Source organism: Vombatus ursinus, unplaced genomic scaffold (assembly GCF_900497805.2).
Source record: "Vombatus ursinus unplaced genomic scaffold, bare-nosed wombat genome assembly UNPS02014794.1, whole genome shotgun sequence".
In the NCBI taxonomy this organism is placed as follows: domain Eukaryota; kingdom Metazoa; phylum Chordata; class Mammalia; order Diprotodontia; family Vombatidae; genus Vombatus; species Vombatus ursinus.
Genome location: NW_020954572.1, coordinates 28,423,450 through 28,440,624, shown reverse-complemented (window position 1 = coordinate 28,440,624; position 17,175 = coordinate 28,423,450). Strand labels below are relative to the sequence as shown.

Genomic DNA, 17,175 nt, shown 5'->3' with positions numbered 1-17,175 from the left:
GTTGGAGTGTCTTTTTAGAGGAACATCCCAAAGTCGGGGTCACTGGATGGAAAAGTATGTGAAAGGAAGGTGTGAGAAACCTGGAAATATTGGAGGGAGGGGGCAGGGTATGGAGGCCTTTGAGTGCTAAACAGATCCTTGAGGTAACTGGCAGCCACTATCATTTATCAAGTTGGGGTGGTGGTGATGGTGGGGTTGGGATCTAGGCCCCAGAAAGGAAAAACCCTGGACTTTCTCACTTGGCCAGATCTCTTGGCATTCGCCTGAAGCTATATCCCATCAACTGGCCTTTCTTTGTGGCTGCACCCAGTCTCCCCTCCATTGTCTTACCTCCCTATGGCCCCCGGCCATTTCCCACCCTTAATCCTAACTAGGCTCCATCCTCCCTTGGCCAAGAGGTTCAGGTCCCAGGAGTTCTGTTCACCCCAGCTTACTGGCCACTCCTAGGTCCCTTCCACAGTCTTTCTGTATATAAGGTCTATCTCGTCCCCATGAAGATGCTTGGATTCTTATAATCTAGCCAAGGCTTAGATTCTTAAAATCTAGCCACTGCTTACCCATGTTCCGACTCCTTAAGAGTCTGCCCAATATGATGGATGTTCTAATAAACCTTGTCTGTGGCTGAAAGAAGGCTTGGGTGGAATTCTTTTGGGCAGGATCCGCATTTGTGATTTTGGGGTCCTAGGACCCCTGAACCCCTAAACTGCATCAGTGACATAGCTAGATCTATGTTTTAGAAAGATCTCTTTCAGCAACTGAGTGGAAGACTATATTGGTTAGAAACTTGTGGCATGAAGACCCATCAAAAAGCTATTCCAGTAGTCTAAGTGTGAAATGATTAGGGCCTTCCAGGGTGGTTAGCAGTATCACAGGAGAGAAGGGGGCAGATGGATGAAATGTTATGAAGGTAAAATCAGCAGGCCTTGACAACAGTTTGGAAGTGTGGGATGAGAGAGAGTGAGGTGTCCAGCATGACACCTAGATTGTCAGCTTGGGTGACTGGGAGGTTAGTGGTGTCCTTGACAGTAACAGACAAGTTAGGAAGAGGGCAGGTTTTGGGATAATGAGTTTAGTTTGAGACATGGTGAGTTTAAGATGTCTATGGGACATCCACTTTGAGATGTACCATAGTCAGAAATGCAAGTCTGGAGGTTAGGAGAGAGGTGATGGAAACATAAAAAAGCAGGCCACCTTTGAAAATGACATTCACTTTATTATATACTTTCTAAGAAGCAAGCCATAGATAAAAGAGATTCATGGTATCACAGAATACTCTTTTCTGTTCTACTTGTATGTGGAAATATTTTTTTTAAATGTTCGTTAAGTTTAGAAGAAAAAAAGAATGAAATAAAATGTGCTTTGGAACCAAAAATATTACAAAGTGATTATTGCCCAAACTTCTTTGAACTGGGCAAAAAAATAAAGAAATAGATCAATGAAATAGAATGAATTCACCAGTCATCCAACCAAATACATAAAAAAGATTTGTGTTTGACAACCTTTAGTAAATATGAATTGGGGGAAATTATTTAATGAATGTACTTGGGAAAATGACTTCCAATTTGGCAGAAAAGGAATTTGGAATTATGTTTTATGCCATATACACCAGTGAATTACAGCTGAAAGAAAAGATTAAACTGGAAACAAAGAACTCTAGAAAAAAGATGATAGAAAATAGGACTATTTCTCTGAATGATGGAAAGAAGACTTTTTGTTCCACAAATAGAATTCTTGAAGCTTGAGAATAAGATAGGTGTGCTTGACTTAAAATTTAAAAAAAGTCTGTGGAGCAGAATATATAATTAAAAGAAAAATAACAGATTGGGGGAAATATTTGTGACAGGCCTGAGAGATAAAAATCTGGCATCTAAAAAAAAAGGAACTTAAAAAAAAGGTGGTAACTGTAGTCCACAATAGATAACTGGTCAAAAAATATGAAGTCTATTTTCAAAAGAGGAAATAGAAATTGTTAATTCTCACTTGAAAAAAATGCTTAATCTCAATAATCAAAGAGGTACAAATTAAAACAACTTGGAGGAATCTCTTCACACCCATCAAAATGGAGAGACTAAAAATAATGAAACTCTGCTGCCATGGTTGTAGAAAAACAAGTACGTTTGTTTATTGCTGGTAAATTTCGAACTTATAGAATCTTCCTGGGGACCAACTGGGTGATGTTCAGCAGATTATAAAAATGATTATACCCTTTGACCAAATGCTTCCATTGTTAAGAGTATATCCTTTGAGTATTAAAAAGAAAAAGCTATTTTGACTGGAAGCAGTTTAAAAGTCCACCAACAGTGGGGAAATAATTTGTGTAAAGATGAGCTCAAAGATTTTCGGTCTTTCTGGGCTGTACCTACATATGAGAAGCCAAGAATATGGAGTCTACTGGGGCCTCCTACGTTTAACTTTATCATTACCTCATTTACTCATCTATGAGGGAAAATAGATTTGGAATTGGAAAACTGGGGAATCCTGAACCTTTAAGCTATTTGGTAGATATTAAGTTAATAACTCTTGCATCGATAGTAACCAGGTATAATCTTGACTTCAGAGATTAAAATCAAGATGTATAGGGAATCCTCACCATAAACTGGGGCAAGAGACCCAAGAGGATAGACGGTGAAGGGGAGTCCAAAGAAAAAAGCTGAGCCTGAAGGCATACTCTAGCTGGGAAGAGGAGCTTGGTGCTTAGGACTAAAGAAGCTCCAACTGTATATAGATGAAATTCAGTCTGGCTAGACTGGAAACAAATAGGAGGGCTACTTAAAGAACTAAAAAAGAAACCAAAAGATTTTTCCTAGGGATGTTGCTAGTGTAACAACTGGGTAAGAATAATTGCTTTTCTAAAAAAAGCTGTTTTTTAAAAAAGTCTCTTGCTTTTGAACTGAGAGAGTTGCCAAGACCCTTAGGTCCAGAGGAGTGCTGTCTAGCAAAGCAGCATCCAGTGGGAAGCAGGCTCAGTGAGAGCTGTACAATGACATCACTAGAAGCATTCAGCTGCCCTAAAGCATCAGAACTTGCCCCTCCACACCTGTACCATAGTCACACATATTGCTTATTTGTATGCTCCTCCATGTGTATTAGTGATCATATGTGCTCCCTTTGTGTATTCACTCTTCCCACAGATGGTGTATGTACTTGTGGGAGAGTGCAACCCAGGTTTATTGAGGGAAATTCTGCCTAAAAGCAACCCCTTTCAAGGCTGGGTCCTCTATCCCAATGCCCACCAACACCATTCGTTCAACTGTCAGCTACCAACAGAGAAGACAAACCAGCTTAGCCAAACCAGCAAGCTGCCCTGAGGGAAAAATAAGAAAAAGCCTATGCCAAGTAGGTCAAACCATTGCCACTACTTCAACCATTACCTTCCCTCATCAGACTTGCTAGTGCCTCATTTTATCCCAACATTGAACCTAAAGTAAGAATTGCCAAAATCCTCAGTTCCTGGTGTTAAAGCCACCTCCAACATTAGTGCTTTACTTAATAAATGCTTTTTTGTTGTTGTTGTTGTTCATTCATTAAACCTGGAGTAGCCTTCTTCCAGTGGACCTACCCTGTGAAGTGGGAGTGGGGGTCCCCCAAGCACTACAACTTCAGTAATATTATTTATGTAATAGAAAACTATAAAGCGATTAAGATACACTTAAGGGGAAGACATAAGGGATCTAAGTTTAAAACAAGATTCTGTCATGTAAGGCCTACAGGAGGTAGCTCGAGTTGCACTGATGGAACTTCTCTAAGGCCTCATTTTTCTCATCTTTAAAATGAGGGAATTGTACAAGAGGACCTTGAAGGAGTTTCTTCCAGCCCTAGATATATAAACCTGTGATCTCTGATCTTAGGACCTTTGTGAGATAATACAAATTTTAAAAAAGCACAAACAGAAGAGTGGAGCACTAACTTTAATCATGAGAAAAAGTAAATGATAATGAAGGGACAAAGAGTCCTCAAGGGCACTTGAAGGAATAGACCTTTTATGCACAAAAATGAATTAATTTAAAATAAACAGCTACTAAGCAAGTGTGGTTGTTATCAATATTTAATGTTGTTTCTAATTAAACATTGGACCAAAAAGCATAAAGCACTATACAAATGTAAAAGTTATTATGAGAGAAGGGATATGGTTAGGAGGTACTGTTCTTATCTCTTTTCCCCACAAGTTCAGTTAAGTTAGAATAATGGAGTCTCCCTGAAATGCCCAACTGCCACGATAGTCCTGCATTATTGAATAAGCGTGTCACTGGAGGGGAAAAAGGAGGAGACAGAACAATATTCAAAATTCAGAGCATCCACTCTGGCAATATAGCAAAATTGTCAAAAATACAGATTCTCTCTCTTAAGGGAATCATTTCTGTCAGGTATTTTGATATCTCAGAATCCATTGCTCATGACAGAACTGCCATTCTGAAATCCAACAATGCCAGAAGCATTCTATCCCATATCAACAATTGTCTATTGGACCTTTCCAACTGGATAACTGATTCACAGGCATCTCAAACTCAGTATGTGAAAATTAGAACTCATCATTTCCAATAAGTCCATCTCTTTCTCTTCCTAATTTCCCTGTTTCTCTCAAGGGCACCACTATCCTTCACGTCACCAAGGTTTGCATACTCAAAGACATCTTTGACTCTTTCCTCTTCCTCTCGTCTAATATCTAATCATTTTCCAAGTCTTGTTAATCCTACCTCCACACCACGTTTCTTAATTGTCCCCTTCTCTACGAATACAGCCACTTATTCATACTTTCAACTTCTTTGGCAGGGATCATCACAGTAACCTCCTAGGTAGTATTCTTGCCTCCAATGCCCCTTCTTTCCAATACCTACTTGCCAAATCAGTATTCCTAAAGTCCAGGTCTGTTGTCCTATAGATTCAGTGGTTTCCTCTAACTTCTAGGACATTATACAAACTTCCTCGTTAGCATTTAGAGCCCATTGTAATCTACTTCCAACTTATCTTTCCAGAGTAGTTTCATATTACTCTCCTTCATATACTCCACAATTCACCAAAGTCTCTTTCTGTATATACAACATTTAATCTTCCACCTACATGCCTTTGTACAAGCTGTCCTGCCATGAACTCCTGTCTCTTCCAGCTTCCTTCAAGGCTCAGCTCACTTGCTACCTGCTGTACAAAGCCTTTCCTCATCTACCAGTTGTTAGTACTTTTCCTTCACCCGAAATTACTTCTTATTTGTCTAGTATATATACACATTGACTCATCTGTGTATGTTAGTTCCTCCAGTAGCATATAAGCTTCTTGAGGGTAAGGATTTTTTTTTTGTCTTTATAGATACTTTGCCAGTATAGATTTATGGATACTTTTCCTATACTAGGTGTTTAATAAATGTTTATTGAATGAAAGGATGAATGAGGAAATAGAAACCCCCTAGCATATAGTCTTTACTATTACAGCTGAGTAAAGAAACAAAAGAGATGCATATTAGCACTATGGTTAACCTTTAAAATACACAGTTAGCAGCAGAGACAGATGGAGAGAACAAGGCATGTGAACCTGGAGGTAATGGTTAGCCAGATTAGATGGCTATACCAAGAGGCACATAGAACTGTAGGGAGGCTTACAACGAAGGCCATTGCACACAATCCATCCTTCATGGGAAAGAACCCATACCAAAAGGGGAAAATCGATGAATCAACTGCAAAGTGATAGAGTGTCAGACCTTGCTCTTCATTCATGTTGTTAATCTTGAGGCTGGTGACTTTGCACAGCCCACACTTACTTAAATCCAATTCATTTGCATGTCGTGGCATCACCTCCCTGATGTCATGGTCCTCTTTGAGAAAGAAGGACAACCAACAGCAACAAATTTTGTAGACTATGTACATCCAGGGCAGGAGATGGTTGATATACTAGTTGTCGTGAGCCATATTGAGTAGTAATGTAGTTGGAAGGACAGTAAATAGAGAGATAGATAAATAAAAAGAAAGAAAAAAAGGAAGATGCCTGTGTGAAGTAGGAGAGTCTTATTGAATGCCTATAGACTTGGGTATGAGTTCTTTCTATCTCTTTATTGTCTAAATGTTTCGTGTCTGATTAGTTTGAGTGCTAGTAGGAAAACAGCATTCCTTTTCAGGAGAGCAAATTATTCAGATCATAAAGTTCTTTAGGTTTTCCTGAATGCATGCAAGGAACAATTCTATTTATATATTTGTACCAATACCTATTTTGCATGTTACTATGGATAGGAATGACTGTAAACACTTAAAGGAATGTGTGTATGTGGAGTCAGCCTTTTCTCACTCTCTTCTCCACAAGAAGCCAATAAGACATGGGGCTAACTGAAGACAATAAACATAATCTTTTCACCGGGCTGTGAATTTCCAGGTCAATTTCTGTTGTTTTGTTTTTGTTTTGTTTGTTTGTTTGTTTTTTTCATCAGTAACAGCAGCTTCTGGGAGGGGCAGAGGTATCTAATGGCTAGCCATCACCAAGGGTGGCTAACTACCAGGACCATGGATACAAGTGTGTCTAAGAATGAAACCCTTCCTGGTCTGAATGAAACTGTGTGGTCAATTTCATTAATGACCCTTGAGGCAGGGGAGGGAAAGATGTATAGATGTGTTGCCCAGAGCCCAGTCCTATTACTAAAGGAATAACATGCCTACTGGCAGCAAAGGGCTTTCAGGGGAACTCTCAACATTTCAAGGGATGTCAATAACTGTTGCTATACTGTCACTGTCTGGGGTTTTAGCCAGATAGAAGAGAGACCGGGAACAGCTAGCTATCTAATGCGCAGTGAACTTAGCTGTTGCCGTGGAGACCAATGAAGGCAGCAGTAGCTCCTCTACTGAAGCAACTCAAGAAAAAATTGGAGGATCAGTTGTAACCTGGCATAAAAGTACACATGCACCTACAGACCAACAGTGCAGTAATTGAGAGAAATCTCTTTGTCTCTCCCAGCTCCCTCTCCCTTGTCTGGTGCTGCACCATCATAGGCTGAGCTCCAGATTTTGCCCCTGCTTGGACTTTATTGTATCTTCTGGTTTTGATCAGACTTTTATTTCACACACCACTTCTTGCCTCTGGCCCTTTAAACTTCATGACTCATCTGTCTAATGCTTGATCTTAACTTGTTCCTGCTGCACAATTCTGACCTTTATCTGTATAAGGATTCTTAGCAGCAACACCTTTCTCACTTCCCTAGCCAGGGTCCTTGATGAACCCCAGCTAACTAAGAGAGTGTCTGTTGAGCCTACAATTTTCTCTAAAGTTACTTTTATACAGGGAAGGCAACTTGGGAACTTATATGCCCTGGTCCCCTTCTTTTTCCCTTCCCTCTCTCCCACATCCAAAACGAACTTCATTTATCTTTGAGACATGGAGTACATTGACCATAACTCAGGAATCTTCTTAGAGAACCAAAAGATATATCATAGTGATAGCCCAAAGTCAGGGATCCTGAGATTGGTCATGCCTCTAGTGTTAATTTTATTAACGTGTACATCTCCCGGAAGATGCTGCACAGATCAGGATGTTCACTAGCTACTTCTCATCTTTACTATGGATAAAAGGAATTAATATCAGCTTGAAAACCATTTGAGATTAAAATGTAACCTGCCTGACTGCCTGCGAAGAGGAGATCCTTGGTTCTTCTGGCTTCTCCAGAGAGGACTTGTGAGTTTCTGGGCTCCCTCTGCAGGGAGTGGTTCCTGGGGGGAGAGAAAGACTCTGAGAATCAGCTGACACATTGAGGAGTTAGTGCCTTGAGTCTGTCCCTGATCCTAGTTTGTCTCCCAAGAGACTTCTGGGAATTTCTCTTTGGGCAAGATCAGGGACTCTCCCCTTGTGGTTGAGTTGAGATAGCATGCTTTCAGAGGGAAAGCCCATGTAGTCTTTATTTTTTTTCTTTTTTTGGCTAGGCAATCGGGGTTAAGTGACTTGCCCAAGGTCACACGGCTATTAAGTGTCAAGTGTCTGAGGCCAGATTTGAACTCAAGTCCCCCTGACTCCGAGGCCAGAGCTCTATCCACTGTACTACCTAGCTGCCCTGCCTATGTAGTCTTTAAACTGTCTGGTATATTCTAATCTGTATAACTTCTCTGATTTCTGTTTGTTCTTCATTTTAATTAAAGATTTATTTGCTATTCATTTTGTGTGATGGTCTTTGTGTAACTGGCATTTTGTGGGAAGGGAGTCTTGCCTTTGAATATATAGCTTGGGGGCACTCCTTCCCCAGTAAAGGAATAGTGATCAGGAGTACATGTTGAACTTAAAAATCATTCCCCTTATGGTATATAAATGTAATGGGATACTGTTGTTCTATAAGAAATGATGAGCAGGCAGACTTCAGAAAAACCTAGACTTATATGAACTGATGCTGAGTGAAGTGAGCAGAACCAGGAGAACATTGTACACAGTAACAACCACATTGTGCGATGACTGACTTTGACAGACTTAGCTCTTCTCAGCAACGCAAGGATCTAAGACAACTCCAAAAGACTCATGATGCAAAATGCTATCCTCATCCAGAGGAAGGACTTTGGCATCTGAATGCAGATGGAAGCGTACTATTTGCTCTCTTTTTCTTTTGTTGTTTTGTTTTGTTCTTTCTCATGGTTCCTCCCATTGGTTCTAACTCTTCTTTACATCATGACTAATGTGAAAATGTGTTTAATATGAATGTATATGTAGAGCCTATATCAGAGTGCATACCATCTGGAGGGAGGAGGACAGGGAGGGGGAAAAATTTAAAACTCAAAACCTTATGGAAGTGAATGTTGAAAACTAAAAATAAATAAATTTTAAAAAATCATTCCCCTTAGATTAACAATATTTAAGGGGATGAATGAAAATCATTTTACCCCAGTATTCCCTCATGAAGCAGAGCAGAGCAGCCAGCCTTATGGCTCCCAATCTCTTCGCCTTCTAGCATGAGTCAATCTCCCTTGTAGAAGGTTGGGCAGAGAAAACTGCACTCAGCTATCTATTCACTCCTCTGCTTGAGCCACTTCTAGATAGATCCTTATGGATACAACAAACCTGCATGGGCAGTACACACACACACACACACACACACACACACACACACACATATAATTTACACAGAGAATTTCTTTAAGGAGTGATAATTAACTTAAGAATGATTCTTATCTGTAGAGCTGGTTTTTGTATAGGTCTGGGGGATAGATAGCTTCCCTATGTACCTTTCCACTCAAAGATTCTATGACATAATGATGTAGGGATTTCTGTGGCATTTTTTGTGCCAATTACTAGAATATGTAGCCATATCATACCTATATAATGACCAGTAGGTCATTTAGTGCTATCTTAGGGCAGAAGTAAATTTTACTGCCTCCTCTTTAAATGAATATACAAATGTTACATATTAGTGATAAAGTGGGGTCCATAGCTGAGTATATGTAATTTCTCCCCTCTGTTGTAAAGAAATGAATGGGTTATGAGGGGAGGGGGCATTGGCTTAATGAAATTTCAAACTAGGTTAGCCATATGGTCAATGTGAGCCTCTTATGTCTTGGTCTTGTCCCTTCCCTGTTCCCCAGAAGAGAAATAGGTATTCACAACATTAGAAAAGCAAAAAATACCATACGATGGATCTTGAATATAAAATACTGAGCTAAAGTCAGAAATAATTAGTCACAAGTAGGTATAAAGCAATGAGACATGAGTCTGCTTGGTGAATAGCTTTACAGAATTTAAGGCATTCATTTAAAAAATGCAAATACAGTGAAATCGATACCAAGAAGCACCTAATGAGTCGTCATTTATTTCGTAGTATTTGGCACTGTCCTCCTATCAATTTCTAGGGAAGAGTCAATCCCATTTACTACTTGATAGTTTTGGAGGAAAAGGAGATAAACTCTCTAGCCTGATGATAATTTCAAGTTAGGATGAACCTTTGGCTCAGGCCCCTTAATCTCGAAAATCCCTCAAGAGCCCCCTACTTGGAAATTGGTTGCAGGCAATATCAATTACATCTATTTAAGTGGACAAATTTAATTACTACAGAACAGCGATTGATTTTTTAATTACAACTAATTGCTCTGTGGGTATCTTGGTGTGCAGATTGGTACATTTTGACTCTCTAATGTAATCAATTTATTAATTAGTCTAAAGATTGGCAGGAAAGGTAGATTTATTTTCTTTTTTTTCCCTCCCCTGGGTACATTAAAGGCTATAAGCCATGGCAGCTCACAATATCCACAATAAAAGCACAAACTAGATTGTGTATAGGTCCTTTGGCATTTTTTTTCTCAATTTGTATTTTTTTTTTGGACAATTTCCTAGACTGAGGCAATACTGTATGTTTCCTAATTAATAAAGCAGTCCTTGCTATGTCACCTATTCCTGTGCATTAGGCATTAACCTTTTCATCTATTCAAGGCAATAGTGATAGCAACAGCAAATCAGGCTTTGGTGATAATGACAATTGGAAAGAAACATGGACTGAAAATGTAGACACCTGGGTTCTTGTTCCCATCTTCATCACTAATTGAGAGGCATAAATTCTATCCTAATTTCTTCGTAAGTAAAATGGAGATTATAAACTCATAGATTTAAAGCTGAAAGAGACCTTAGAAAGAATATAATCATATCATATATGTATATATATATATAATATATCTCAATAACCAACTTCTCTATAAACATTTAATAAGTGCCTACTATATGCCAGACACTGTGCTAAGGTACCAGAGACACAAAGACATGAATGAAATAGTCCGTTTCCTTGAGAAGCTTACATTATATAAGGAGAATCAACATGTAATCTATTAGTAGATAAAAAATATATACAAAATAATCTGGGGTGGAGGTGGAGGGATTATTAGCAGTTCGGGGTGGGTGTGGGGAATCAAAAAAGGTCTCATAGTTGAGTTGAGCTTTGAGGGAAACTGGGGATTCTTGAGGCAGACATGAGGTGGGAGTACACAGGTTGCTTTTAAATAGCCTATATGAAGGTTCTTAATATAAATAGATACATGTCTAGCAGTGGTAGGGTGGGGGGACTATGTTGTTCAGATGAGCATGACAAGTCAGTCTCTTACTTGTTCCCATCCTCATGGAGGGAGAAGGGCTACTCCTTCCCAGCTACTCTCCCTGCTCTCTCCTCTAGCAAGACTTTTTCTTAACCACTCCCTCTGCTCCTTGCCTCTGAGGAAAGGTTTTCCTTTCAAACTGGTCACTGGAAACAATGAAGTGGCCAGTGGCCTACTTCCTAATGCCAGCCAGCTCATCACAGCCTCTCTCAGTAGAAGTGCTAACTAATTTGCCTAGAATGATCTGGTTCTAAGTTTCTTTCTTGATTCTGGGAAATTATAAAAATGATTCAGAAATTATTTTTTGTTTGCTTCAAACCCCCAGCCAGAAAATTCTTACTCTGGCAAAATGCTGCAGTTTTAAATCTTCGTTTTTCTCCTCCCAGTTATTATTGTCTCTCTGCTGCATTTCAGAAATGAAACACAAAAGTGGACAATGCAATGATTAACCACATTTCTCTCAAAAGGGACTTTAAAGACGAAGTGAACAGGAAGGTAAATACAATTTAAAGGAATAGAAATAAGTTTTTGGAACAGGCACACGCTCTCTTGGAAGAGAGAGCAAAGGAGAGAGGAGAAGAGGAATGAGGAGAAATCACCACACTGAGTCTTAAAGAATCTACTCTGACATGACCTGCGGCTCTGACGTCTGGTGCTGCTGACCTCATTACTATAGCCTCTTTGCCTCTTCCATGGCAATTTCTCTCCACACCTCTACTGCAACTTTGCACAACTATTCTGGCAGTTTTGGCTCCATGCGCTTCTCATTGTGAATACCACCCTGCCCAGATTCTGTCCACCTTGCCCTCTGTCTCAGCCCCGTCTCTTGCAAACTGCCTGTCCCCCATGTGGCATCTGCTCTTGAAACTCCTTAGGATAGAATGGTCTAGGTTAGTGTATTAAGTCTAGTCACATCAGTCCAAGGGGTCAGGGTAAAGGAGAGGAACTCTAGGAATTCTCTTCACCTGCAGTGGGTTACCTGGACTAGTCACTTAATTGCATCGACTCGGCGTTTCATTTTCCCCATATAGACAACCCATATACTCAAAAGGATAGTAATATTTTAATTTTAACTATTCTGAAAAGAAACAGGAAGTTTTTTGGCAAGTCACTTAACTTGCCTAAGCCTCAGTCACAACATTTGTAAAATGAAAGGGTAGGATGAGAATAAGATATCATACTCACAGCCCATCCTGAGCCAGACTGAAATGTAATTGGGAAATGTTTAACAAAATAAACAAAAATATAACACAGATATTGTTGATCTGTAGTTTTCCAAGTTAGTATGCAGAGTGCAGGGATCGGTTTTCTTGAATTTAGTACCACTAGATTAGATAAGGTCCCTTCAGCTCTAAATCTATCCTCCTCTTATTTTATATGACATTAAACACTTGGATTAGCCCTTGTCCCCTTAAAAAATGTTCAGACAAGACATTTTAATATTTTGGATGAATAATACCAAGAACACAGTTATGTTTGACTGATCAATCTCAACATGTTGGACATTATGTAGACACATCCTCAACTGTGTTCATAGAATAGTTCTTGAATCATTCCCCATCACCCTTCATCATTATTCTTCAGTTTTTAGTTCTCTCTCCCTCTTGAAAATTTTTTTTATTACTTTGTACATAATTTATACTTAATTACACATATATCTCCCCAGTAGAACACAACATTCTTGAAGGAAGGGTATTTGTGTTCCCAGCATCTAGTACAGTGCCTGGCACTTAATGGTGTGGAAATGGATTGAATTTAATTGAATTCTGGACTGGGGCTAAAGGAATCATTCTAGAGAGTAAAAGGAAACTCTTGGGTATCTTCTCATTTCTGATTAGTCTTAAATCTAGGCACTGGAAAACAGACAGGATAGCAGAATAGCACACACTCTGCACCTGGCATTATACTGATTTTTATATCCTCTCTACCTTGGCATCATGTTTAGGAACATTTTTTGAATGTTGCCATAACATTTCCTCAAAGGTCTATTGTGGCTTAATGTTGTATTTGGCAACCAATCTAAAAAGACTGTATCTAATCCCACATGCTCATTTTATTTGCATATCATTGTTAACCACTTTCATATAGTACTTATCAATGTGTCAGATTGTTACAATCTACTTAATGACTTAATGGATGAGATACATTGTTCTTAAATTCAATTAGACCCTTTGCACCTCTGGAGTTAAGGTCGTGACAGCATTTCCATTATATAAGTGCCTAGTTTTAACAGTTTATAACTGAGCTATAAAAATTGGCTTCCGAATCAAATCTTAGCAACAAAGGTCACTGCCCAAGAGAGATATATTTTTTTAATGACATCTTTTGGAATATATGGTTTTATGTGCATCCACTGGCTATTTTTTTTCTTTTAGGAAGAAAATTTCATTAAGGTTTTAATAGGGCAGAAGGGAAAACCTTTCCACTTGTCCCTTGCTTTTATAAGATTGGGCCCTATTTCTTTGATGAATGATAGGCACACCTGTTAAACAATGGAGCCTATAAGGACAAATTAACAAATGGAGGCGGAGATTATCCTCAAAAAGGGGGGAAGCTAAGACATGATTAGTGTGTCTGCAGAAGGGTTTCAACAATAAAACAGTTTACTTCTAATTGTCAATAAATTTTTTTAAAAGACCTTCTAAGGGCTCATTTTCACTTTAAAATTTCAGTATTTCTCAGGACTGTGACTAGGATTCTTTAGGATCGTAGACTTGGAGCTGGAAGGGACTTCAGAGGTCATCTGTTGCAATCTCACACATTACAGATGAGGAAACTGAGGTGCTAAGAAGGGGAATGGCTCGCCCAAGTGACTTTTGTGACTAGAGGTGACAAGTGACAGAGCAAAGATTTGAACTGACCCCAAACCCAGTTCATTTTCTACGGTACCACAAAAAGGAGCATCCAAAAGCCCTATGTGAGCTTTGCAGTGATTTTCATTAGTGCAATAACACCAGAAAGTGCAGTTTATAGGATACTTTTTGGTAGATAAACATTTTCAACAAACTCATGGACATTTTCAAGATCATGGACAAATTTTCCCTTCCCAAAGTTAAAGCAGCTTGTTGAATGACTCCTTTTGATTCAATCACAAAACAATTAGTTCAATTTTTACTTAACAAAAGGCTGGTTTTGACTTGAGCTAGTGGAGAAAAATACCCTCAAGAATTTGAAAGATTAATATTACAAGCTGAAAAGGTGAAGACTGAAGCTCTGCCTTCTTTCCTTGGCACTTGTAAGTGAGTAACTCATTTGAGGCCTGCCATAACCTCCATGTTTCTGCTGATGACAATTCTGTGTAGTATTCTAAGGACCCTGTGCATGCTCAGCTTCACTCAACTCTCTGGAAGCTATTCATAGGTGAACTTTATAGGCATGTGGACAGATGAACTGGTCAAACAACAACGATGGACCACTTTTCATAATGACAAAAATAACTGTCAGAATCAAGCAAATCTTTGCCTGAGGGGAAAAAAGAAATCATTGCTCTATGTTATGTGAATACCGAACATGCCAGATAACAAAGCTTTAGTTCCAATCTATCTTTCCAGACTGATTTTCACCTTCCTTCTGTTAAAATAGAAATTCTGAGTTCTAAGTATGATTCATTCATTAGTAAAACTAGCAATTACCAGTAAATGGAGTCAATGGCCTCTCTCTATGTATGACCAAGGACCTTGAGTGAAGGCTGACAGTGTCTTTTATATATTAGCTAGATGACAGAGCATTATCGGTGTGTTTTCTTCTGATTGGCTATTGATGACATAGTAAGAATTGAGATTACATCATTTGGACCTCCCCTTTTGAAACCCCCTTAACCACAACCAAGTGTGCTTTGAGTCACAAGACAAAGGTTTGCAGATGATGGGATTAGTCTGCAGGTGATGGGAGTTGTTACAATAGTTTAAATTATGAGATCTGACCTTTTAGGCTAATCAAGTTTCTCTGGAAAATGGGTGACAAGTGGGGTTACCGAGGTGAAGGTAATTACCAACAGAAGCTTGGCCTTTAGCCAAGTTCTTCTGGAATGTGAATCATGGTGAAGTTTACAAGGGGAAGTAACCTCAATTTTGTTGTTCACTTGTTTCAGTCACGTCTGACTCTTCATGATCCCAATTGGGGTTTTCTTGGCAAAAATAGTGAAGTGGTTTGTCATTTCCTTTTCCAACTCATTTTATAAATCAGGAAATGGAGGCAAACAGGGTTAAGTGACTTGTCCAAGGTCACACAGCTAGTAAGTGTCTAAGGCCAGATTTGAACTCAGGTTTTCCTGATTCTAGGCCTGAAACTCTACCCACTGCATCCTGAAGAATCCCAAAGGGAATATTAAATCTAACTTGATTAAGTCTTAGTAAGATAGAAATAAAATCAATTTTCAATTTTACATGTCCCCTTACGTGCTTTATATTCTAGTCCAACTAGGTTACTTGCTCTTCTCTATATGCAACATTCCATTTCCCGTCTCCACATCTTTGTTCAGGCTGTCTTATATGCCCAGAATGGACCCCATCTTCACCTGCATTTCTTGGAATCCCTAGAAGCCTTCAAGATCCAACCTTTTTCTCCTCTATTCAAAGCTTTGGGCCGTTCCATTTGAAAAAGTTCTGACACTTTGTTATTTCTACCAATGGCATAATGCAGATCACACTCATCCAACTGCAATCTGTTGTTTTCACTGTGCTATGGTTCAGATAAAATCCTGGAACTAGAAGGTTCTAGAGAAATCATTTGGCTCAGCCCTGGAATTTCTGGCACTTTAATGTCTAAATCATTCATCACACACAATTATTTATTCTTTTCTTCTACTATCCTGTTCAATAAACTCCAATGACTCCCTATTACTCTACCTATTACCTCAGATATAAACTTTTTTAAAAAAATTTTGTTTAAAGCCTTTCACAAACTGGCTTCAACGTAACTTTTCAGGCTTATGTAACACTCCCTTCATACACTTTACCCCCCATTCAAACTAGCCGTGCCATTTCTTAACACAAATTATTCCATCTCCTGATTCCATCCATGCTTTGGGCAGGCAGTTCTCATGCCCAAATGTGATCTCTTTCTGTCTGTCTGTCTCTGTCTCTCTGTCTCTCTGTCTCTCTCTCCTCCCCACGCCAGACTGCTTTTCTCTCTCTCTCTCTCCTCCTTCTTCCTCTACTTTCCCCACCTTTTCTCTCTTAGAGTTCTAGCTTCCACCAAAGCTCAGCTCAAGTGCAACCTCCTATACGAAGTTTCAGCTAAAGTCAATTCAACCTCCGGTAAGAAGGCTTTCCCAAAATATGTTTAATAGAAATGTATATGTATAGCCTATATCAGATTGCGTGCCATCTTGGGGAGGGAGAGGGAGAAAAATTTGAAACTCAAAAGCTTATGAAAGTGGTGGTTGATAATTCAAAATAAATTAATAAAAAAAAATTTTTAAAAAGGCTTTCCCAGTCTTCCTTAATATTAGTGCTTTCATTCTGAGATTACTTCCAGTTTATCTTGTGCATATCTTGTTTGTACATGGTTGTTTGTATATTGTCTCCCCCATTAGATTGTGAGTTTCTTGAAGGCAAGGATTGCTTTTTGCTTTTCTTTGTATCCCCAGTGCTTTGCATCATCCCTGGAACATAGTAAGTACTTAATAAGTGCTAGTTGACTGACCAACTAATGCCTCCTCTGACAAAATATCTTGTTTTTATTTATACTTATATGTATACATGTATCACATATGAACTCCTTGAGGAAAGGGACTATTTCATTTTTGTCCTTATATCATCAGTCCCTATCACAGTGACTGACATATAGTAGGGGCTTAATAAATGCTTGTTGGTTGATTGATTGGTTGTAGAACTTTAAAGGCTGAGATTCCTCACAACCTCCCATGGTGGACCATTCCAGTGGCTTGTACATAGTAGGCAATAAATATTTGCCAAATTGAATTGAATTTTACGAACCTGACTACCAAGACGTTTTTCCTGTGGACAATCAAAATCTCTCATGCTTTAATTCTTGGTTCAATATTGGTATAATATACAGTGTCTCAAAAGTCTTATTGCAGTTTTAAGTTATTAAAGCTTAAAGCTGTTAAAACTTAAACTGAATCAAGACTTTTGGGACACCCTGATTCTTTAAGCTTTAAGTTACTAAGTCTTTCACAGTGAATTAC

At 38.9% G+C, this 17,175-nt stretch overlaps 1 pseudogene; it reads left to right on the top strand.

The window, feature by feature from the left end:
* LOC114048809 overlaps nt 1-17,175 on the top strand; it is a 34,055-nt pseudogene that overhangs the window by 2,568 nt on the left and 14,312 nt on the right.